A 24,605-nucleotide genomic window follows, 5' to 3' on the forward strand; every position below is an offset into this window, starting at 1 on the left:
GACAAAATGACAACTTTGAACTCATTCTATATATTTAAGTGACTGTGACAAAATGACAACTTTGAACTCATTTTGTATATTTAAGTGACTGTAACAAAATGGCAACTTTGAACTCATTCTATATATTTAAGTGACTGTGACAAAATGACAACTTTGAACTCATTTTGTATATTTAAGTGACTGCAACAAAATGACAACTTTGAACTCATTTTGTATATTTAAGTGACTGTAACAAAATGGCAACTTTGAACTCATTCTATATATTTAAATGACTGTGACAAAATGGCAACTTTGAACTCATTCTATATATTTAAGTGACTGTGACAAAATGACAACTTTGAACTCATTCTATATATTTAAGTGACTGTGACAAAATGACAACTTTGAACTCATTCTATATATTTAAGTGACTGTGACAAAATGACAACTTTGAACTCATTCTATATATTTAAGTGACTGTAACAAAATGACAACTTTGAACTCATTTTGTATATTTAAGTGACTGTAACAAAATGGCAACTTTGAACTCATTCTATATATTTAAGTGACTGTGACAAAATGACATCTTTGAACTCATTTTGTATATTTAAGTGACTGTAACAAAATGGCAACTTTGAACTCATTCTATATATTTAAGTGACTGTGACAAAATGACAACTTTGAACTCATTCTATATATTTAAGTGACTGTGACAAAATGACAACTTTGAACTCATTCTATATATTTAAGTGACTGTGACAAAATGACAACTTTGAACTCATTCTATATATTTAAGTGACTGTGACAAAATGACAACTTTGAACTCATTTTGTATATTTAAGTGACTGTAACAAAATGACAACTTTGAACTCATTCTATATATTTAAGTGACTGTGACAAAATGACAACTTTGAACTCATTTTGTATATTTAAGTGACTGTAACAAAATGACAACTTTGAACTCATTTTGTATATTTAAGTGACTGTAACAAAATGGCAACTTTGAACTCATTCTATATATTTACGTGACTGTGACAAAATGACAACTTTGAACTCATTCTATATATTTAAGTGACTGTGACAAAATGACAACTTTGAACTCATTCTATACATTTAAGTGACTGTGACAAAATGACAACTTTGAACTCATTTTGTATATTTAAGTGACTGTAACAAAATGGCAACTTTGAACTCATTCTATATATTTAAGTGACTGTGACAAAATGACAACTTTGAACTCATTCTATATATTTAAGTGACTGTGACAAAATGACAACTTTGAACTCATCCTATATATTTAAGTGACTGTGACAAAATGACAACTTTGAACTCATTCTATACATTTAAGTGTCTGTGACAAAATGACAACTTTGAACTCATTCTATATATTTAAGTGACTGTAACAAAGTGACAACTTTGAACTCATTCTATATATTTAAGTGACTGTGACAAAATGACAACTTTGAACTCATTTTGTATATTTAAGTGACTGCAACAAAATGACAACTTTGAACTCATTTTGTATATTTAAGTGACTGTAACAAAATGGCAACTTTGAACTCATTCTATATATTTAAGTGACTGTGACAAAATGACAACTTTGAACTCATTCTATATATTTAAGTGACTGTGACAAAATGACAACTTTGAACTCATTCTATATATTTAAGTGACTGTGACAAAATGACAACTTTGAACTCATTCTATATATTTAAGTGACTGTGACAAAATGACAACTTTGAACTCATTCTATATATTTAAGTGACTGTAATAAAATGACAACTTTGAACTCATTCTATATATTTAAGTGACTGTGACAAAATGACAACTTTGAACTCATTCTATATATTTAAGTGACTGTGACAAAATGACAACTTTGAACTCATTCTATATATTTAAGTGACTGTGACAAAATGACAACTTTGAACTCATTCTATATATTTAAGTGACTGTGACAAAATGACAACTTTGAACTCATTTTGTATATTTAAGTGACTGTGACAAAATGACAACTTTGAACTCATTCTATATATTTAAGTGACTGTAACAAAATGACAACTTTGAACTCATTCTATATATTTAAGTGACTGTGACAAAATGACAACTTTGAACTCATTCTATATATTTAAGTGACTGTGACAAAATGACAACTTTGAACTCATTCTATATATTTAAGTGACTGTGACAAATTTGACAACTTTGAACTCATTCTATATATTTAAGTGACTGTGACAAAATGACAACTTTGAACTCATTTTTTATATTTAAGTGACTGTAAACAAAATGACAACTTTGAACTCATTCTATATATTTAAGTGACTGTAACAAAATGACAACTTTGAACTCATTCTATATATTTAAGTGACTGTGACAAAATGACAACTTTGAACTCATTTTGTATATTTAAGTGACTGCAACAAAATGACAACTTTGAACTCATTTTGTATATTTAAGTGACTGTAACAAAATGGCAACTTTGAACTCATTCTATATATTTAAGTGACTGTGACAAAATGACAACTTTGAACTCATTCTATATATTTAAGTGACTGAGACAAAATGACAACTTTGAACTCATTCTATATATTTAAGTGACTGTGACAAAATGACAACTTTGAACTCATTCTATATATTTAAGTGACTGTGACAAAATGACAACTTTGAACTCATTCTATATATTTAAGTGACTGTAATAAAATGACAACTTTGAACTCATTCTATATATTTAAGTGACTGTGACAAAATGACAACTTTGAACTCATTCTATATATTTAAGTGACTGTGACAAAATGACAACTTTGAACTCATTCTATATATTTAAGTGACTGTGACAAAATGACAACTTTGAACTCATTCTATATATTTAAGTGACTGTGACAAAATGACAACTTTGAACTCATTTTGTATATTTAAGTGACTGTGACAAAATGACAACTTTGAACTCATTCTATATATTTAAGTGACTGTAACAAAATGACAACTTTGAACTCATTCTATATATTTAAGTGACTGTGACAAAATGACAACTTTGAACTCATTCTATATATTTAAGTGACTGTGACAAAATGACAACTTTGAACTCATTCTATATATTTAAGTGACTGTGACAAAATGACAACTTTGAACTCATTTTGTATATTTAAGTGACTGTAACAAAATGGCAACTTTGAACTCATTCTATATATTTAAGTGACTGTGACAAAATGACATCTTTGAACTCATTTTGTATATTTAAGTGACTGTAACAAAATGGCAACTTTGAACTCATTCTATATATTTAAGTGACTGTGACAAAATGACAACTTTGAACTCATTCTATATATTTAAGTGACTGTGACAAAATGACAACTTTGAACTCATTCTATATATTTAAGTGACTGTGACAAAATGACAACTTTGAACTCATTCTATATATTTAAGTGACTGTGACAAAATGACAACTTTGAACTCATTTTGTATATTTAAGTGACTGTAACAAAATGACAACTTTGAACTCATTCTATATATTTAAGTGACTGTGACAAAATGACAACTTTGAACTCATTTTGTATATTTAAGTGACTGTAACAAAATGACAACTTTGAACTCATTTTGTATATTTAAGTGACTGTAACAAAATGGCAACTTTGAACTCATTCTATATATTTACGTGACTGTGACAAAATGACAACTTTGAACTCATTCTATATATTTAAGTGACTGTGACAAAATGACAACTTTGAACTCATTCTATACATTTAAGTGACTGTGACAAAATGACAACTTTGAACTCATTTTGTATATTTAAGTGACTGTAACAAAATGGCAACTTTGAACTCATTCTATATATTTAAGTGACTGTGACAAAATGACAACTTTGAACTCATTCTATATATTTAAGTGACTGTGACAAAATGACAACTTTGAACTCATTCTATATATTTAAGTGACTGTGACAAAATGACAACTTTGAACTCATTCTATATATTTAAGTGACTGTGACAAAATGACAACTTTGAACTCATTCTATACATTTAAGTGTCTGTGACAAAATGACAACTTTGAACTCATTCTATATATTTAAGTGACTGTAACAAAGTGACAACTTTGAACTCATTCTATATATTTAAGTGACTGTGACAAAATGACAACTTCGAACTCATTTTGTATATTTAAGTGACTGCAACAAAATGACAACTTTGAACTCATTTTGTATATTTAAGTGACTGTGACAAAATGACAACTTTGAACTCATTCTATATATTTAAGTGACTGTGACAAAATGACAACTTTGAACTCATTCTATATATTTAAGTGACTGTGACAAAATGACAACTTTGAACTCATTTTGTATATTTAAGTGACTGTGACAAAATGACAACTTTGAACTCATTCTATATATTTAAGTGACTGTAACAAAATGACAACTTTGAACTCATTCTATATATTTAAGTGACTGTGACAAAATGACAACTTTGAACTCATTCTATATATTTAAGTGACTGTGACAAAATGACAACTTTGAACTCATTCTATATATTTAAGTGACTGTGACAAATTTGACAACTTTGAACTCATTCTATATATTTAAGTGACTGTGACAAAATGACAACTTTGAACTCATTTTTTATATTTAAGTGACTGTAACAAAATGACAACTTTGAACTCATTCTATATATTTAAGTGACTGTGACAAAATGACAACTTTGAACTCATTCTATATATTTAAGTGACTGTGACAAAATGACAACTTTGAACTCATTCTATATATTTAAGTGACTGTGACAAAATGACAACTTTGAACTCATTCTACATATTTAAGTGACTGTGACAAAATGACAACTTTGAACTCATTCTATATATTTAAGTGACTGTGACAAAATGACAACTTTGAACTCATTCTATATATTTAAGTGACTGTAACAAAATGACAACTTTGAACTCATTCTATATATTTAAGTGACTGTGACAAAATGACAACTTTGAACTCATTCTATATATTTAAGTGACTGTGACAAAATGACAACTTTGAACTCATTCTATATATTTAAGTGACTGTGACAAAATGACAACTTTGAACTCATTTTGTATATTTAAGTGACTGTGACAAAATGACAACTTTGAACTCATTCTATATATTTAAGTGACTGTAACAAAATGACAACTTTGAACTCATTCTATATATTTAAGTGACTGTGACAAAATGACAACTTTGAACTCATTTTTTATATTTAAGTGACTGTAACAAAATGACAACTTTGAACTCATTCTACATATTTAAGTGACTGTAACAAAATGACAACTTTGAACTCATTCTATATATTTAAGTAACTGTGACAAAATGACAACTTTGAACTCATTCTATATATTTAAGTGACTGTGACAAAATGACAACTTTGAACTCATTCTATATATTTAAGTGACTGTGACAAAATGACAACTTTGAACTCATTCTATATATTTAAGTGACTGTGACAAAATGACAACTTTGAACTCATTCTATATATTTAAGTGACTGTGACAAAATGACAACTTTGAACTCATTCTATATATTTAAGTGACTGTGACAAAATGACAACTTTGAACTCATTCTATATATTTAAGTGACTGTAACAAAATGACAACTTTGAACTCATTCTATATATTTAAGTGACTGTGACAAAATGACAACTTTGAACTCATTCTATATATTTAAGTGACTGTGACAAAATGACAACTTTGAACTCATTCTATATATTTAAGTGACTGTGACAAAATGACAACTTTGAACTCATTTTTTATATTTAAGTGACTGTAACAAAATGACAACTTTGAACTCATTCTACATATTTAAGTGACTGTGACAAAATGACAACTTTGAACTCATTCTATATATTTAAGTAACTGTGACAAAATGACAACTTTGAACTCATTCTATATATTTAAGTGCCTGTGACAAAATGACAACTTTGAACTCATTCTATATATTTAAGTGACTGTGACAAAATGACAACTTTGAACTCATTCTATATATTTAAGTGACTGTGACAAAATGACAACTTTGAACTCATTCTATATATTTAAGTGACTGTGACAAAATGACAACTTTGAACTCATTCTATATATTTAAGTGACTGTGACAAAATGACAACTTTGAACTCATTCTATATATTTAAGTGACTGTGACAAAATGACAACTTTGAACTCATTCTATATATTTAAGTGACTGTGACAAAATGACAACTTTGAACTCATTCTATATATTTAAGTGACTGTGACAAAATGACAACTTTGAACTCATTCTATATATTTAAGTGACTGTAATAAAATGACAACTTTGAACTCATTCTATATATTTAAGTGCTAGCTTTTAATCAAAATGAAGTTGATAAATATTTACAACATTTTAGAAGGTTGCCGAAACCATGGAATGTTCCATTGAAAACAATGGTCATTATTATTACAAAATATTTTAATTGGTAAAGCTGTTGTTGTTTTGAATTAAGCACAAAGCTACACAATGGGCTATCTGTGCTCTGCCCACCACGGGTATGAAAACCCAGTTTCTAGCGTTGTAAGTCCGCAGACATACCGCTGAGCCACTGGGGAGCTAACTGGTAAAGCACAAAAGCCTTATGCTGCTCTATCTCTATAAGATTGTATGGATTATGATAATGTTAAAACAGCTAATCTTAAAGGAAGTATCATGAATTTAATACATATCGACATGTAATTAACTTATAGATTCAAATTCAATTTTCTGGTTATTTGAAGTCATAATACTTAGAGTACGTAACATAATAAATCGGTGACTCGTCCGAGATACATTTTATAATACATAACACTGATAAGACACTAAACATTTTTATTTGCAGCACGTTTCGGAATACTGTTTCACCTTTAATGAGATGTGGAAATGAAATATAATCATATCTATTAACTAATGTGATAATAACTTCGATAACTCGTTACAATATTCAGTAAAGTGGTAAAAAGAAATTTGAAATTATAACATATGTCAAAGACGTAAAATAAACTACGCATTTCATGAGTTTTTGCTGTTGTTGTTTTTTAAAATTAAGCACAGAGCTAGACAATGGGCTAACTGTGCTCTGCCCATTAGGGGTATTAAAACTCGGTTTCTAATGGGGTGATTCCGAACTGTACCGTTGTGCTACTGGAGGGCCGTTGCATGAAACATCAGGTTATAATTATAGCTACATGTAACAAACGAATAGGGTTAAATAAGTTTATTTATATTAGTTTCATGCTTAAGGTTTGAGTAAATTTTCATAAAAACGAAGTTAAGGTCTGAAGATCTTGTTGAAATTATAAAGAAATCGTTATATGAAATATTGAGACATATAGTTCCAACATGTGAACAAATAGATGATTAGTTGGGTTTTTAAGTAATAGATTGCCAGTTCTTTTTGATTCTCTACAATGTTCGTAAATTCCAGTGGCGTTTCGTTTGGTCAATCTACGTAACCTTACAGTCGCTATAAGTATGTATACCCATGCACCACTCACGAACGTAAAACTCGTGTTACAAAGATGATTATTGACTAAAAATATAATTTCAAATCAAAATCTAATAATTATGATATTATAACGCTAGTTAAAAATGATATTTGCAACACGATTTTTGGAATTCGATGGGAAGAATCCGAAACGTTGAAATAAAAATGGTGTTATTTGATCTTAATGTTGAAAGATGTGTTTAATTACTGCTGAAGACTAGGCCTACATATTAGTCGGAGTTAACTTTGAGGGTTGAAGGTTTTATTAAGAAGAAGAGTTGTTTTTAATATATAAGGTTTCTCAACCCTTGATAGAAAGGTAGATAATAAAAGGAAATTTGGTGATTGTTTAAAAAGTAGCGGGAGTTGTGATATGTAGTTTAGAAATTCACATGTAATGTTTGTTAGAAAGTCAGTAGGATAGACCTTGTGAACAAGCAGTTCTTGCTAAGGTCTAATATCTCCGTGTAAAATAAAGTAATTCGACGAGAGTTTAAAATTATATTTAACGGTGAGATTATAAGGTTTTGCTTGTGGAGATCAGGGATAAAACTGTCAAGACAAAGACCTGTAAAAGTTATTTTACGTTAAACAGATATAGAAAAGTGTTTACCGTCTTTGCAAGTCCTGGTGTCTAAGAAAGGTAAATATACATTTTCTTCCATTTCGGGTGTGAAACTGATATTAAGGTGTTGGAAGTTCAAATGAGTAGGAAATTTAGAAAAATACTACACCTGTCAAATCAGCAAGAAACTGGCCCGGCATGGCCAGGTTGGTTAAGGCGTTCGACCCGTAATCTGAAGGTCGCGGGTTCGCATCCCCGTCGACCAAACATGCTCAGCCGTGGAGGTGTTATAATGTTACGGTTAATTCCACTAGTCGTTGGTAAAAGAATAGACCAAAAGTTGGCGATGGGTGGTGAAGACTAGCTGCCTTCCCTCTAGTCTTACACTGCTAAATTAGGGATGGCTAGAGCAGATAACCCTCGAGTAGCTTTGCGCGAAATTCAAACAACAAAAACTTAAACAAATGTAAAGAATTTCTGAATGAAAAATTTATTAAATTATCAACGTATATTTGGTCAGTTTTTTATTCAAATTACTTGGACAAAGCATTGATCTTACACAATTCTAAACTGGATGCGATGGTCATAGAAACCAACGGACGAGAAGTATATACGATCCAAATACTAGAAAGTATTGTTTAAAAAAAACACATTCAGATAACATTAGGTGGTTTAACTTTAAAAAATGGAATTGGACGTATGATATGCTGCTTTTTAATATCAGAATTGTACATTAAGTTAATAAATTTTGAATTATGGAGTTGTACGACTCTTTAGCCACCTTTAACTAATAGAGTTTCGGACTTGAAGAACCATTTCTGAATAATAGAGTTGTACATCAGTTGAACCACTTTTGTTTGTTTTTGAATTTCGCACAAAGCTACTCGAGGGCTATCTGTGCTAGCCGTCCCTAATTTAGCAGTGTAAAACTAGAGGGAAGGCAGCTAGTCATCACCACCCACCGCCAACTCTTGGGCTACTTTTTTACCAACGAATAGTGGGATTGACAATCACATTATAACGCCCCCACGGCTGAAAGGGCGAGCATGTTTGGCGTGAGGGGGATGCGAACCCGTGACCCTCAGATTACGAGTCGCACGCCTTAACACGCTTGGCCATGCCGGGCCCTGAACCACTTTTAAAAATGGAGTTGTATGTTTGATGAGCCGCTTTTAAATAATGTAGTCGTACACCTTATAAATCTAGTTGACTAAGGACTTTAATATATTCTTTGAATTGAGTTATCATATTCTTGATAAATATTATAGGAAACGCAAAATAATAAACTCGGGTAAAAAATTATAAATGAATTTGAACGTACAAGTAGCACCAACAAAAATACGAAACAACCTAACACTTGTGGGAAATAAGGACATTATTATGATAGTATCAACAAAAAAAAAGTTGTATTATAATTACAATCAAAACCACTGTCTTTAAAAGTCCAATAAAACTTCAGACAAATGTTGTTGGTAAACTTGAAAAAATAAAGTAAAAACTGAAGAAACTAGCTGTAAATCGGCAGTTAGAAGAAGTTAATTTTTAGTAGTTGGAACTTTCAAGCTGGTTCAACTTGTAGTACAGTTATTCCAACCATTATCATGAAATACCCACTTTTAGTCAAAGGTTTCTTTCATTTCACAGAACGTTTGAATGGCATGATGCTCATAGAAACATATCTACTTCTAAGCTTCAGTGTAAACCTGGAAAACATTCAATCGTTACGACGCACATATCAGAATTTAATAATAAAGTTTTGCACAATAAATTCAGAGTTAAAAATGAGTGCTGATGATCCAAAACTTCACCATTGGACCCTAAACAGGATAACCATGACATCAATCAATTATGGTCTGAAATATCTGATGACGAAGAGGAGCTAAAACTATAGGTGGTAAACAACAGGTGTACGAGTATTTCTGTTTCTATAAAAATGATTATACGTGAGTCAGGTAGAATAGCAGGCCTAAAAGAGCTCTATGATTTTATAAGAACAGCAAATTTACGTACACAAAAACAAGGATTCCACAGAATATTCCGAATGAGTGTGAATATAAAGTACTAGGATTTCATAGTTTTATTACAAATACATGAAAAAGATATGTTTTCAACCAACTAAAAAACTTGGAGGAAAGTCCCTTAACATTTAACTTAACATCCAACCAGGCATGGCCAGGTGGTTCAGGCACTCGACTCGTAATCTGAGGGTCGCGCGTTCGAATCCCTGTCACACCAAACATGTTCATTCTGTTATTCGTGGGGGAGTTATAATATGAAGGTTAATTCCACTATTCGTTGGTAAAAGAGAAACGAAAGAGTTGGCGGTGGGTGGTGATGACTAGCTACTTTCCATCTAGTCTAACACCACTAAATTAGGCTATCTGGACAGGTTTCTAGCAGTGTAAGTCCTCAGACATACCGCTTTGTCAGTGGAGGCATGATAAAAATTAGTCTTTGTTCTAATTGTTTGAATGTTGCGTAGCCGGCAGTAATTAATAAGGAAAAAAATGGTTCAGCAGCTTCGTGTAGAAGTAGCTTAAAATATAATAAATTTGAATACATATATATATATACACACACACAAACAAAATATACGTGTGTTAGAAATCGTATATTAATGTACTTTACGTTAGTTAAAAAATAAGACAAAGATGTACGGTGGTAAATACACGTACCTACCCTCCGATACAGAATACGAATGATATCTTTATGAAATTGATGTCATTAAGAATGTTTCCAAATCAATTAAATATGTGTTAAAGAAAACCTGTTCATTCGTTCCTTGTACTTGAAGCTATCTGTACAGCATATTGTTTAACTTACTCCTTGCACTTCATGTTATATTGTTCCACTGATTCCTTGTGTTCGAGACTATCTGTACAGCATATTGTTTAACTTACTCCTTGCACTTCATGTTATATTGTTCCACTGATTCCTTGTGTTCGAGATTATCTGTACAGCATATTGTTTAACTTACTCCTTGCACTTCATGTTATATTGTTCCACTGATTTCTTGTGTTTGAGACTATCTGTACAGCATATTGTTTAACTTACTCCTTGCACTTCATGTTATATTGTTCCACTGATTCCTTGTGTTCGAGACTATCTGTACAGCATATTGTTTAACTTACTCCTTGCACTTCATGTTATATTGTTCCACTGATTCCTTGTGTTCGAGACTATCTGTACAGTACCTTGTTCTTCATTCATTGTGTGTAAGGTTATCTGGACATCCTGTTGTTCCATTGATTCCTTGTGTTCGAGACTATCTGGACAGTACATTGTTTTTCATTCCTTGTGATTAAGGCGATCTGGACATCCTATTATTCCTTGTGTTTGAAGCTATCTGTGCTTCCTATTGTTCCACTTATTCTTTGTTTCTGAGGATATCTGAACATCCTGTTGTTCTTCTTGGTCCTTGTGTTTGAGGTTATCCAGACAGTATATTGTTCCACTTATTCCTTGTCTTCAAGGCTATGTGGAAAGTATATTCTTTCATTCATTCATTTTGTATGGGGTTATCTAAACAATATATTATTACACTTATTCCTCGTGTTTAAGGCTATCTGAATAGTATACTATCCCACTTATAATTTGTGTTTGAGGCTATCTGAACATCCTATTATTAATTGTGTTTGAAGACATCTGATCTTCCTATTCTTCCATTTATTCCTTGTGTTTCAAGCTATCTGGACAGCACATTTTTCTACTTATTTCTTGTGTTTAAGGCTATTTAGACAGTACACTATTCCGCTTATTCCTTGTGTTTGAGGCTATCTTGACAGTATATTGTTCCGCTAATTCCTTGTGTTTAAGGCTATGTGGAAAGTATATTCTTTCATTCATTCATTTTGTATGGGGTTATCTAAACAATATATTATTACACTTATTCCTCGTGTTTAAGGCTATCTGAATAGTATACTATCCCACTTATAATTTGTGTTTGAGGCTATCTGAACATCCTATTATTAATTGTGTTTGAAGACATCTGATCTTCCTATTCTTCCATTTATTCCTTGTGTTTCAAGCTATCTGGACAGCACATTTTTCTACTTATTTCTTGTGTTTAAGGCTATTTAGACAGTACACTATTCCGCTTATTCCTTGTGTTTGAGGCTATCTTGACAGTATATTGTTCCGCTAATTCCTTGTGTTTAAGGCTCTTGGCACAATATAATATTCCACTTATACTTTGTGTTTGAGGCCATCTGAACATCCCATTGTTCTTCTTGTTCCATGTCATTAAGGTTATCTGGACATGATATTGTTCCACTTATCCCTTGTTATTAAGGCCATCTGGACAGTATACTATTCCACTTGTTTCTTGTGTTTCAGGCTACACTGCATAACAAAACAGAGTATTTGCTTCTTGAACACTGTTGGGTGTTCCTTATAGATTTTTGGCTGCTAATCACGAAAATCACATCTAAATTTGTCCATCACGTACCGTTTGATCTAAATCTTCAGTTTTGTCATGTTTTTTTCTCATATTTGTGTCCAAAAATTTTCGTTTCTATAAGAGACCTATGAACAATGTTTTATGCAGTCTGGGCATGTCTACGCATACAATCAGGCCATGTTGGAAGCTGTTCTGTGGAAGTATGCAGTCCGGGCATGCCTGGGCAGGCCAGAGCCAGCTTGACACTGTCTCAGCAGGCTATAAAAGTGGCTTGAATACACAGATGCTGTTCATTGCATTAATATAGACCTTATAGTATGTACGTATTGTTTCAGAATATAGCATTGCCTCAGTAGCGCTGTAACAAGTAAGTTAGATGTTATAGACGTTTTACAGGACGATTGGTGTCGGCCAATATGCCTCATATTCCAGTCTTCCAATTCCGAAACTACCAGAGGAATGGACCTCAGACGAACCAGATGAAGAAACTGCAATACAGGGAACTGGCAGTGACATTGATCCGGATTTTGAACCGTGCTCCTCAGGTGATCCACATCTCATAACACAGTCAGAATTAAACGATCTGGTCAGATATTTGGGTCTGTCAAAAGCAAAAGCCGAATTGCTGTGTTCTGCAGGAATGGTGTTTGCTGTCACCAGGTGCAAAAATCTCTGTTTTTTCGAAGCCACCAAGATGATATAATCAAACTCTTTGCACAAGTTGACAGTCTTCGTTTCTGTGTTGATATCGAAGGATTGTTCTCTGCTCTGGGTTGTGACTATGACCCGCAAGAGTGGTTTCTCTTCATCAGTGTTAAGCCTCAATGATGCAGCACACATGAAAGAAACCTACGAGAACATGGAAATGTTGCTGAAGCACATCCAGTACAGCAAGTACAACTGGAATATCTGTGGAGGTCTAAAAGTCGTTGCTCTGTTACTGAGACTGCAGCTAGGCTATACAAAGAACTGTTGTTTCATCTGTGAATGAGACAGTCGTGCCAAAGAGTCACATTATTCAAGACAGAGCTGGCCACTTCGTAAAAAGTTAGTTCCAGGACAAAAAAATGTGGCGCATGAACCGCTTGTCGACCCTGCAAAGATTATTTTGCCTCCTCTTCACATAAAATTGGAACTTATGAAGAATTTCGTGAAAGCAAAGAACAAAGAAGGCGAAGGTTTTCGCTATTTAAAACAGATGTTTCCAAGGATAACTGAGGCCAAGATCAAAGAGGACATTTTTGTTGGCCCTCAGATCAGACATGTTATGAGTGACAAGCGGTTCAAAGATCTCTTAGTTGGACCGGAAAAGATTGCCTGGAAAGCCTTCAAAGATGTTATTAACAATGTTCTTGACAATTACAGAACTCCACATTACATTCAGCTGGTAGACAAACTTCTCAAAGCATACAAAACAATGAAGTGCAACATGTCACTCAAGATTCATTTCCTCCACTCACACTTGGACTTTTTCCCGCAAATCTCGGTGCTGTCAGTGACGAACACGGTGAAAAGTTTCACCAGGATATTGCTACAATGTAAAAAACGATATCAAAGCAACTGGAATCCGTCATTGCTTGCAGACTACTGTTGGACACTGCAACGTGATGCACCGGACATTGAATACAGATGAAAATCAGGAGCAAAACACTTTTAATTATGTTGAACTTAATAGCGTATCAGAAACATAAACGCCATTACATATGTTATTACCGGTAAACAGTTAACTGTCTATTTTTCAGAGTTCCTACGTGATGAAGCAAAATCAAAACTATATTTGTACAAACCCACCAGGTACCTGTCACAATCAGCAAAAACTTGTCAGGAAGCAAAACTTTTCAAAAAAATTGTTGTGCAGTGCTATCTGGACATCCTATTATTCATTGTATTTGGAGCTATCTGATCTCCCTACTCTTCCATTTATTACTTGTGTTTCAAACTATCAGGATAGCACCTTTTCCCACTTATTCCTTGTGTTTGAGGTTATCTCGACATCCTATTTTTCTTCTTGTTCCTTGAGTTTGAGGTCATCTGGAAAGTATATTGTTCCACTTATTTCTTGTGTTTGAGGCTATATTGACATCCTATTGTTCCTTGTGTTTGAGACAATTGTACACCCTATTATTTGTTCCACTTATTCCTTGTGTTTGAAGCTATCTGGACATCCTGTTGTTCTTCTTGTCACTTGTGTTTGAGGCTATCTGGACAGTATATTGTTCCACTTATTCCTCGTGTTTGAGGCTCTCTGGACAGTATATTGTTTTATTCATTCCTTGTGGTTTGATGTTACCTTGGTAGTAGAATAAATACTGTTCGGTCTGTTTTTTTATTATAGCTTTAGATGCCGTATGTTCACGTGACTGAGCATATTAATTTAAAGGTTTAATTAATAAATTAATTAAACGAATTATAAAATATTCTTCTTTTCTTTGACTCTCGGATTTTTTTTTCAGAATATGTCTATGACGTAATAAAGCAGATAGCCCTGAATTAACGACAACGATATTCGCAAAAAAAAAAAATTCTCAACAAGGAAAATCTGTTCTAAGAGTCTGTATGCGAGGAATGAACGAATGGAAACAAATAAAAGGTTTAAAAGGTATTTTTCATGCATCTTTACCATTTGGAATCTCATAAATGAAAAAAATGAAAGTGTGAGTGGGCCAAAAATATGTGAATTGCATATTAAATTGTGAAACAGACTTAGCTGTAAAGTGGATGCTGTCCGGGACAAAGTATCTTTGAAATAGGTGAATAATTTCTGGAGTAATTGTAGTAAAATCAGATAATCTTTTCTAGGGTATGGAATTGAGAGAGTTTAGTGTAAGTGTAAGTGGATAAGTAGTTTCAATAGGAGCTACATTAATGGAGATCACTAGGTGGTTTTACTTATATTCATTGATATATGTGGGGTAACCTAACTAACAAGCATCGGTAATGAAGTTGATAAATTTGGTAATAATTTAAATTTATGAGAATTCTCATAGTGTAGGCAGGTTGACTTATTTAATGATAGATAAATTTTGTTGCACAGTTTAATGGTCCAGGCGAAGTAATTGTGCGACACATATTTAACTCGTAAAATAAACCAGGCAACTGAGCAGTGAGCCTGAAAGCTATGATACTTCGAAAGGTCACGAAGAAGGTCGAAACGTTGTTCGCTCTTCTATGTAAAATATTTTCTCAACCCAAACGAGCCGTTTTTGCATATAAATTTCTCAACAAGTGGGTTTCTCGACATCACTGAACCAATACTTGTACTTAAGTCAAGCCTCCTTGCTACCTCCTTCACTAAAAATCGTAATAGAACATGGAGTATTCAAACTACTCTGTGGCCAGATAAACGTAATTTGTTTTTTAAGACTCCTTTTTCGAAAAAAAATCAGTCGTGACGTGACATCACATACTGGCTTTCATACAGGTCAGATGGTATATTTTCTCAAATTATTTAATAACCTAAAATAGGTCGTAACATAAAGATAACACCTTTTGTAACAGCTGTTACCAATACCATAAATTTACGTAGTCTTTCATAACACTAATATCTGTAAGTCAACGTTAGGGGGAGTTTTTTGTCGGCTTCATAATACAAACGTACTCAAAATCAACATGTTCTAACAGAAGATAAATTATTGCTATAACAAAACAATCGTAGATGAATTAAACGACAAAAGGAATAATATATAAGCGGTCAAAAACACAATAAAAAATTGGTTATTTTCATATTGTTTTCGTTTAGCGGAGGAAGTAGTACTAGTGTATTGAGTGTCTGTTTTTTTCTTATAGCAAAACCACATCGAGCTGTGTGTCGTGTCCATCGATGGGGATCGAACCCTGATTTTAACGTTGTAACTTCATAGACTTACTGCTGTCCCAGCGGGGAACTAATATTTTGAAGTGACCAATGAATGTAAACTTCGAACACATTTCTTAGAACATTCCATAAAGTGGTGTAACAGATTTACCCGTATACATTTATTTAAATATCTTTAGTTTAATACATGTAACGTGTATTGTTGTATGTGTATTACGCAAGCCCCCGCCTGTTCTGCAAGTTTGTACAAAATCCTCGATTCTAAGAATCAACAATACATGTTTTGCGAAAACACTAGCGTATTGTTGGGCCAGTGAAAGGAAATAAAACTCAGAGAAAAAAGTCACATTTTATTTTAATACCATAAATAATTAAAGTATTAAAACAAGTATTAAAATCAGTTAATAACTGACAATATGTGACTTCTACACGTTGACAACACAAGTTATGACAAACAGCTTAATTTCAGTCAATTAATTTGGATGTTATTATTCTTTTGAAGACATTAAATATCTCCACCGGAAAATGTCAGCTTGTAAGGGTGTGAGGCTAAACATGAACTAAACTGGTTAACTTAAGCAAGGTGGCCAATGTGAACTCAGAATTAATTTGCTCATCATGAACTTGGATCGTCAGTAAAATATTCAATTCTAGACCGTATATACGACCCAGTGTTGTTTGTAAGTTTGTGAAACTGTTGTGTATAAACCATCACTTGTAATAACTATTAGTAATAGTTGTTATTATAAATTGTATTATTTTTTTGTTTGCATGTTAAAATATAATTGTGTTAAAAAAGGAAATTATGTGTGTCAGTTTTGTTGACAGATATCACAAAGTTAATACATATTAACATTTAAACAACTTCTAAATTCGAATTCAAATTTCCGGTTATTTGAAATAGTAATACGTTAATATTATAATGTGTAATATGATAAATCGGAGGGTCATCCCTCTCGTCTTACACTGCAAAATTTGGGACGGCTAGCGCAGATAGTCCTCGAGTAGCTTTGCGCGAAATTCAAACCAAATAAACCAATTTTCTGAAATGGTCTGCAGGCAGTGAATTGTGATATAGATGTCGGACATCTCACTCTCCTATGTCCCCAAGTAGCACACTGGTATGTCTGCGGATTCAAAGAAACTAGATTTCGAAAACGTGGTGAACATAGACCATTGTATAGCTATGTGCTTAACTACAAACAAATAAAAGCGCTTTTCTAATTTGTTTCCATTAGTTTATTATTCAAGTGAGACTGGCGAACGGAGTTAGGACTGACAGACAGTGTATCCCTATCGTAACATGGGTTCTAGTCTCGCTGTCACCACCAAAACTCAGGATACATTTTATATCTCGCATTATAGCCTGTGCTCTGGAGATCCTTAAGATTGGTGCAGCGTTTTTTATTTTGCTTTGGACTTGTTTTTGTTTATAACAAATTCATAAAACAGCTTGATTATTTATTTCTTTTAACTCTTAAAATTACCAGTAATTCACACAATCGTTTTCGTGATTTCCACAATTCCTCACTTCTTGTTATTACCACAGTACTCCTTTTCACCTTGTAAAATGATATTTGATTTCAAATATCTTGTTCCAATCGGAAGTTAATATTAATGTACAATTTTAGGTAGAAGTTTAAAGTGGATATCAGCGATAACAGTTGCCTCTTCTTGAGGTCATTAAGAGTGAAAGTGAACAGAACAGAACACAGAGACCACAATAAGGTCTTGATAATTGTTTTCAAGACTCGTAATGTAGGTAAATTAATATTTAAAACTATACACGGACTTGTCTCTACTTTAAAATTGTTTTGTTTTATTTGCGATCATTCGGTCATCTTATTGGAGAACATTGTTGCCTGATGAAGATTCCAATAAGAGAGTCTAAAGATCGTGAATAAAACAAAAGTATTTTAACGTCGAGAAGAATCTGGTGCATTGATCTATATAAGATTATGCTAACACATAACAGGACATCGTTAATGTTTCGCACAAAGCTACACGAGGGCTATCTGCGCTAGCCGTCCTAATTTGGCAGTAAAAGGGTACCGAGAAGACGGCTAGTCATCTCCACCCATCGCTAACTCTTGGGATGCTCTTTTACCAAAGATTAGTGTAATTGATGGTCACATTATAACATCTTCACATCTGTAAGGACGAGCATGTTCGGTAGAACAGGAATTTGAATCTGCAACTCTCAGATTTCAAGTTCCCTAACCATTGTTAATATCTAAAGAAGTGTAATAACGGTCCAAGAAGAAAACTTACAGAGACAGAAGGCTGCTAGAAGCCTGGCTGCTTCCTCTGGCAATTGTTGACATTCTGAGAAGAAAGGTGCCACAATGTACTGTCCGAACGTAAGGGCCATAATAGCTTGTGATGTTGGTCTGACGATCACTAACATCATCCATAGTTGCAGGAATGCCGGAAGAGGACCGAAGGCTTCTAATATATACGCATAATCTCCGCCGGATTTCAAAATTGACGTTCCTAACTCCACGTAACATAAAGCCCCAAGCATGGTGAAAAACCCACACATACCCCATACAATCAGTGAGACCCCCTAGCGACTCTCCACTGTAAAATAACACTCCTTTAGGGGAAACAAAAATTCCGGCACCGATTATAGTTCCTACAATTATTGTTACACCATTAAAGAGGGTTATTTTCTTCTTCAAACTTACTTTTTCTGAATTGAATATTTCAGTTTTACAGTATGTACCTTCCTTATGAACAGTATGCAGTTTGGGTGAACGTGTTACCAGTTGCGACATTGCCAAAAGTGACAGATAAAAATCCACGCGCAAATTGTTCTTACCTACGTCTAAGTTTTTAATTCTTCAGCTTTTAATTTCGTGTTCTTATTACACGTCTAACATGTTTATATAAGGTTTGAAAAAAAAAAATAAAACCTTTAAGTTAATAAAGTATGCCTGTAATCAGTATCTACCTTTCTTAACGTGCACGTTGATCCGATCGCAACAACCATCACAATACGTTGTTACGAGACGCTTTGACGTTGTTATTTATAATCAACACTTTTTCGCTCTGCGCATTCTTTACTATACAAACACGCCCATATATGTGCCAGTGGCAGCGCAGCAGCTTCTTGAGTAATTGTATTCTGCGCATGCGTGAAATGAAAATATGTTCTTATGTATTAACATAGCTGTTGTGTATTAGACATGATTTTGTGCTAAGCAAACACACCATTTTATGTTGTATAACCGAAACCAAAACCATAAAGCTGTCAGTCACGATGTGGCGCTCAAGTCAAGGAAGGAAAATATAAAAGCAAACATAACTTTATCGGAAGAAAGTTTTGTAATGTAATGGACGATTGTTTTTGAACATCGATAAATTACTTGGATGATTAACTGTGTGCATATTTTATAACTGTGATAAACTAAGCCAGACGTCGTCAACGTAATCGACAGGATCTACTGATTGTTACGTGACAGTCAACGGTACATGTCTTACATTTACAACACGTTCGTTACTCTGGTCGGCAGTCCACACAACGTAACCATCGACTCCTCTGTCAAGCTGAACTGAACTATATGTCCATTGTTATATATTAGATTTACCGTGTTCTGTGAAAAACAGGCAACGCGCAGGAGGTTATGAAGCTTGTCTAAGCAGAGCCGACCGTCGTACAAGTACAAAGTATCTGATTAAGAGTGATCACTCCAGAGACATTTAAGTTTATTATGTGTCTATTATTTACATGCTATAGTTAAGATAATATTAAAAGGTATTCGTGTTTTTTATAAACTGTTGTTCTCGTTTTATGTATAAAATTTACATATATCACAAACAAAAAGTTCTAACTGATGCATAACTGAAAAGACTCATGTTATATTGCTTTACCAATATATCTGAGTGGTTGTAACAATTAGTATTAAGTAAGTAGTAAGTGAATAAGGATTATAGTCTGTTACAGTAACCAGCATTATAAGTATAAGGTTTATCGCATAAGATTTGTCCGTGATGTGCAAAACTATACAAGGTAATAACATATGTATCACATGTTTATCTGTCTGTGGCCACTATTAATTCTTGGTGCACTTGCAGTGTCGGACAGCATTCAACTTAATTTGAATATACTGATATCAATGTTGTGTTAATTTTGATAGACCGAAGCAATGCCAATCAACAATTTGTGATAGTTATGAATCGTGTCACATCACAGCTAAATTTAACTGAAAGGGCCTCTGGTGAGGTACCTCTTGATGATAGTAAATTGATCCAGGTGGTTGTCCTGTCTAAAGTACCAGAGGTAACATACCTAACTGGTATAGAGACAAGCAGGACTCCTTAGCTGTTTTGAGCCAAACGAACATTTTTTATAGTAACAGTTTAAAACTGTCATTTCTGAAAGAGGTTGCCAATCAGTGGATGCAAGCCAGTCAGAGAAAAGTTGATCAGGTTTTGCATGAATTACAGATTATGTTAATTAGTGGCAGCATACCGTCACGATCAGTATCAGAATACAGTTAGCCTTCTCTGGATTCCTCCAGTCGCCAGCTCGAGCTAGAAGCTGAATAAACGGTCCTCGAACTAGAACAGGCGAAAAGAAGAGCAACTGTCAATAGACAGTTAGTTGATTTGGAAGCAGAACAGTTGAAATAAAAATCTGAATTGACGGCACAAAATTAGGTAGATAAAGCACAGTTAAAGGCCAGAGGGTTACATACATCAGTAAAAGCATCACTATAGTAGTAAGATGAAGGAAATGTAGTTCTTATGGACCAGGCTGATATCAAACCATCTGAACAAGTCAACAGAAGGTTGTTGGAACAGATTGTGGACCAACAGGTCCGTCCAAAGACTGACAAACGTCCATGGTTAATGCCTGACAATAAATAAACACAACGTGTACAAGACCGAGTTGTTAGTTCCGGTGATTCAAAAGCATGGCAGAAATATGACTTTCAAACTGTTGATGTTTGTATGAGTAAGCGCACATCAGCCAGAGCATCATGGTGGTGCACATATAATGCAAAGCCAAAGACAGCAGCTGTCTGTCACTGCAGATGGCAGGCAGATGTCAGGTATATCGCCAATAGCCATGAATATCGAAAATGAGTCTATCGATACCTGGATTGATAAACTCATTCCTGGAGTTGAGACTGTTCACAATAATTCAAGCTTATCTGCGGACTGTCTTAGAGAAGTTATTGTCAAGCTCGTGAGCGAGCGAGACCTGCCTGCCGTGGACTTCAGCGGTGCAGCTTTGGAATAACCACGATTCGAAGAACAATTCTACATGCAGGTCTGGTATTTCTGACAACTGGAGAATGGATCTACTACAGTCCCATCTAAAGAGAGAAGCAAGATCAATAGTAAAAGGACTTGGTTACGGTGGTCGCAATTATGCTCAGGTATTACAAGAACTGCAAAATGCTTTCGGTCAGAGTTAGAGTTGCAAGAGCTAATCTCAACGCTGTCACATATGGACCTGCTGTTGCGACTGGCGACCCTTTTGCTCTAAGACAGTTCTATGTGAGCGTCAGAGATTGTGTTCAACATTAAGACAGTTGCATTACACCTCTGATTTATACAGCTCCGATAATTTGATGAGGGTAGCAAAACATCTTCCATCTGGCAAGATTGCCAGATGGAATTCCCATGTCCGAGATATTCTACAAAACCGAGAACTTAGTTTAATCGATCTTCTGATGTGGTTGAAGAAACTTCTAGATGCTGATTATAATCATTATGCAATGCCGTTTCCTGCAAGAAGCTTTACAAGGGCGTATACGCATCGACATATTGATTAACCACAAAGTAAAGGGAAGAGGATGACTTTCAGCACTACTGTACAGTCTATAAGTTAGAAACAGTCATCTAGTGCTGTTGTTGAAAAGACACCTGATAAGCCAGGTTTAGAACTGTCCAATACGTCCAGACATACATTTAGTATACAAGTGTACCCAGTTTCTGAACATGTCTGCAGATGCAAGACATCAGTTCATCAAGCAACATAAACTAAAGGAAGACCCAAAAAACGTATACACACTTTGAATGATTATAATTACAATGTTTATCAAGATATATCTAGGTTTTATAGTCCACGTTTAAGAAGAGAAGTGTATAATCTTTTGAGTTATCACAGGTGTTTAAACTGATGACCGTTCTAATCCAGGCACTGCTGATAACGTGGACATATGGTATTGCAAAACTCACGAATCATTTCATTTGGTATTTGGGTGCATTCTCTATTCAATTGCTGCTTTCAGCTCATTGGTTGTTGCAGGTTTTGTGCTATAAACCTTATCCTTGACGCATCCCCATCAAAAAGTCCAGAGGTGTGAGGTCTGGCGAATGTGGGGGGAAATTCACCACTACCTCTTTACCCAATCCATCTGTTCAGCAAATCTTAGTCAAGATAGGTCCTCACATTACGATGGTAGTGTGGAGGTGCTCCATCTTGCTGGAAATAAGACTCCTCATCTCCAAATTGTTCTCAACACATGGCACAACAGATTCTTACAGCAAGTTGAGATAAACGAGACCAGTGACGGTTTTATTTCGACAAAGAATGGTCCAATTACGCCCAACGCTGATAATCCACACCACACTATAACCCCTGGTAAGTTTACATGGTGTTCATCCGTAACTTGTGGCTTCTGAGGTACCCAGTAGGTGCAATTGTGGCGATTAACTAAGCCATTTAACTTAAATGTGGCCTCATCTCTCCAGACAATCTTGTTTGGAAACTGTGCATCCTCTGCAGATTTTGTCACAAAATTCAACTGTCCAGTCAGGATCATCTTCATTTAAGGCGTGGACTAATGCCAGAATAAAACTTTTCCAATGAACGCGCTTCAACATGCGATGGACGTTTGATTTTGGGATGCCTGTCCCACGTGCTGTTTGCCGAACAGATTTTCTTGGAGTATTTCCAACAGCTCTGCTTCTCGTGTGGGACTGGTAGACAATCGCAGTCTTCCAGAACACCCTTTATGGACGTCTTGAACAGTTCCATTTGTTTCAAACTTATCTCTGATGCAAGTAATGGTGAGTCGCGTTAATGAAACTCCCTTCTAAACCGTCTTTGCACTTCAGCTACGTTCTCGCACTTCCAGTAGCACTTTAAGATAAATTTCCATTTCTCAAAACTTAATCTTGCTTCTGCAAATGCTTCAACTCAGTTGCATCTGTAAAAAAATGAAAGTTTGAGTGAGTTATAATCATTTAAAGTGGGTGTACATTTTATGGGACACCCTGTATGTTTCAACTGTCTGCATAGTGGACACGTGTCTACAAAGGGTCTATCCTCAGTTCGGTGCAGAGAGTCAACATGCACACAGAGACATGATACCTTGTTACATGCTTCAAGAAATCCTGCGGTTACACGTAAAGAAAATAGTACTTCTCCAAATGATGGAAACACGACTGTCAAAGTAAGAGTGAACGCTACAAACAATAATAGTAATAATAGTTAAAGGGTTTACTTTCAGATAGTTCCGATTGTAGTATATGAAATAAACGGACGTGTAATTCAAACATTTGCCCTTCTTGACTCAACAAGTCAAGTGCCTTTTATTGAAAACAATCTCGCGAAAGAGCTCAGTCTAAAGGGTGTGCAGAAGACTCTCTATGAGAACTCTGAACTCAGAGACTGTGCGAGAGTCTCGAGTAGTGAGTGTTATTTAGTGAAAAAGCTGCAAATGAACTGGATGCAGAAAATATTCATATCAATGATGCATGGACTGCAGCTACTGGCGTCTTCAGTTGCATTTCCCAGTGTGCTTATCTAGAAATGGAGTACACACAAGGATTAAACATACAGATCGTCGCTCCAGGTCAAGTACAGGTGTTGATTGGTATTAGTACTCCACAACCTAACTTACAGACTGAAGTCAGAATTGGTGATGAAATGCAACCAGTGGTAGTTCATACTTTTCTCGGGTGGGCAATCATAGGGAGCATAGCAAAAGAACAGGTTGAAACTAAAGTCAACTTTACAGTTGCTCAAGATAATCTTCTCGGATAGAGCAGTTCTGGAAGATAGAATCTTTGAGTGTTGCTTACACGGACAAGTCATCTTTGTGCATTGAAGATAGATGCACTCAGTCTATACTTGATAGTACAACAAAGTTGATAGACAGTCACTATGAGATTGGGATGCTGTGGCAAATTAGTGACACAAAGTTATCTGACAACATCCCTGTAGCAAGGAGCTCATTCAATGACAAAGCATCTTCGCAGTGACTGACTTTTAATCCACATACAGCAAGACTGTGAATGACTATATATCCAAGGGTTATGCTAGGAATCTGACGAAACAAGAAGTTCAGAACTGCTCGCCACATACCTGATACTTACCTCATCATGGTGTCACCAACCCCAACAAACCTG

The 24,605-nt window shown here is 34.6% G+C and overlaps 1 pseudogene across 1 annotated transcript in view; it reads right to left on the bottom strand.

The window, feature by feature from the left end:
* LOC143231287 (Y+L amino acid transporter 1-like) overlaps nucleotides 1–19,089 on the bottom strand; it is a 46,160-nt pseudogene extending 27,071 nt beyond the window's left edge. The window contains exon 1 of the transcript XR_013016874.1: nucleotides 18,507–19,089. The product of XR_013016874.1 is annotated as a Y+L amino acid transporter 1-like (transcript). The remainder of the gene's footprint in view (nucleotides 1–18,506) is intronic.
* Between the last annotated feature and the right edge of the window lie 5,516 nt (nucleotides 19,090–24,605).

Source organism: Tachypleus tridentatus, chromosome 11, assembly GCF_004210375.1.
Source record: "Tachypleus tridentatus isolate NWPU-2018 chromosome 11, ASM421037v1, whole genome shotgun sequence".
Taxonomy (NCBI): domain Eukaryota; kingdom Metazoa; phylum Arthropoda; class Merostomata; order Xiphosura; family Limulidae; genus Tachypleus; species Tachypleus tridentatus.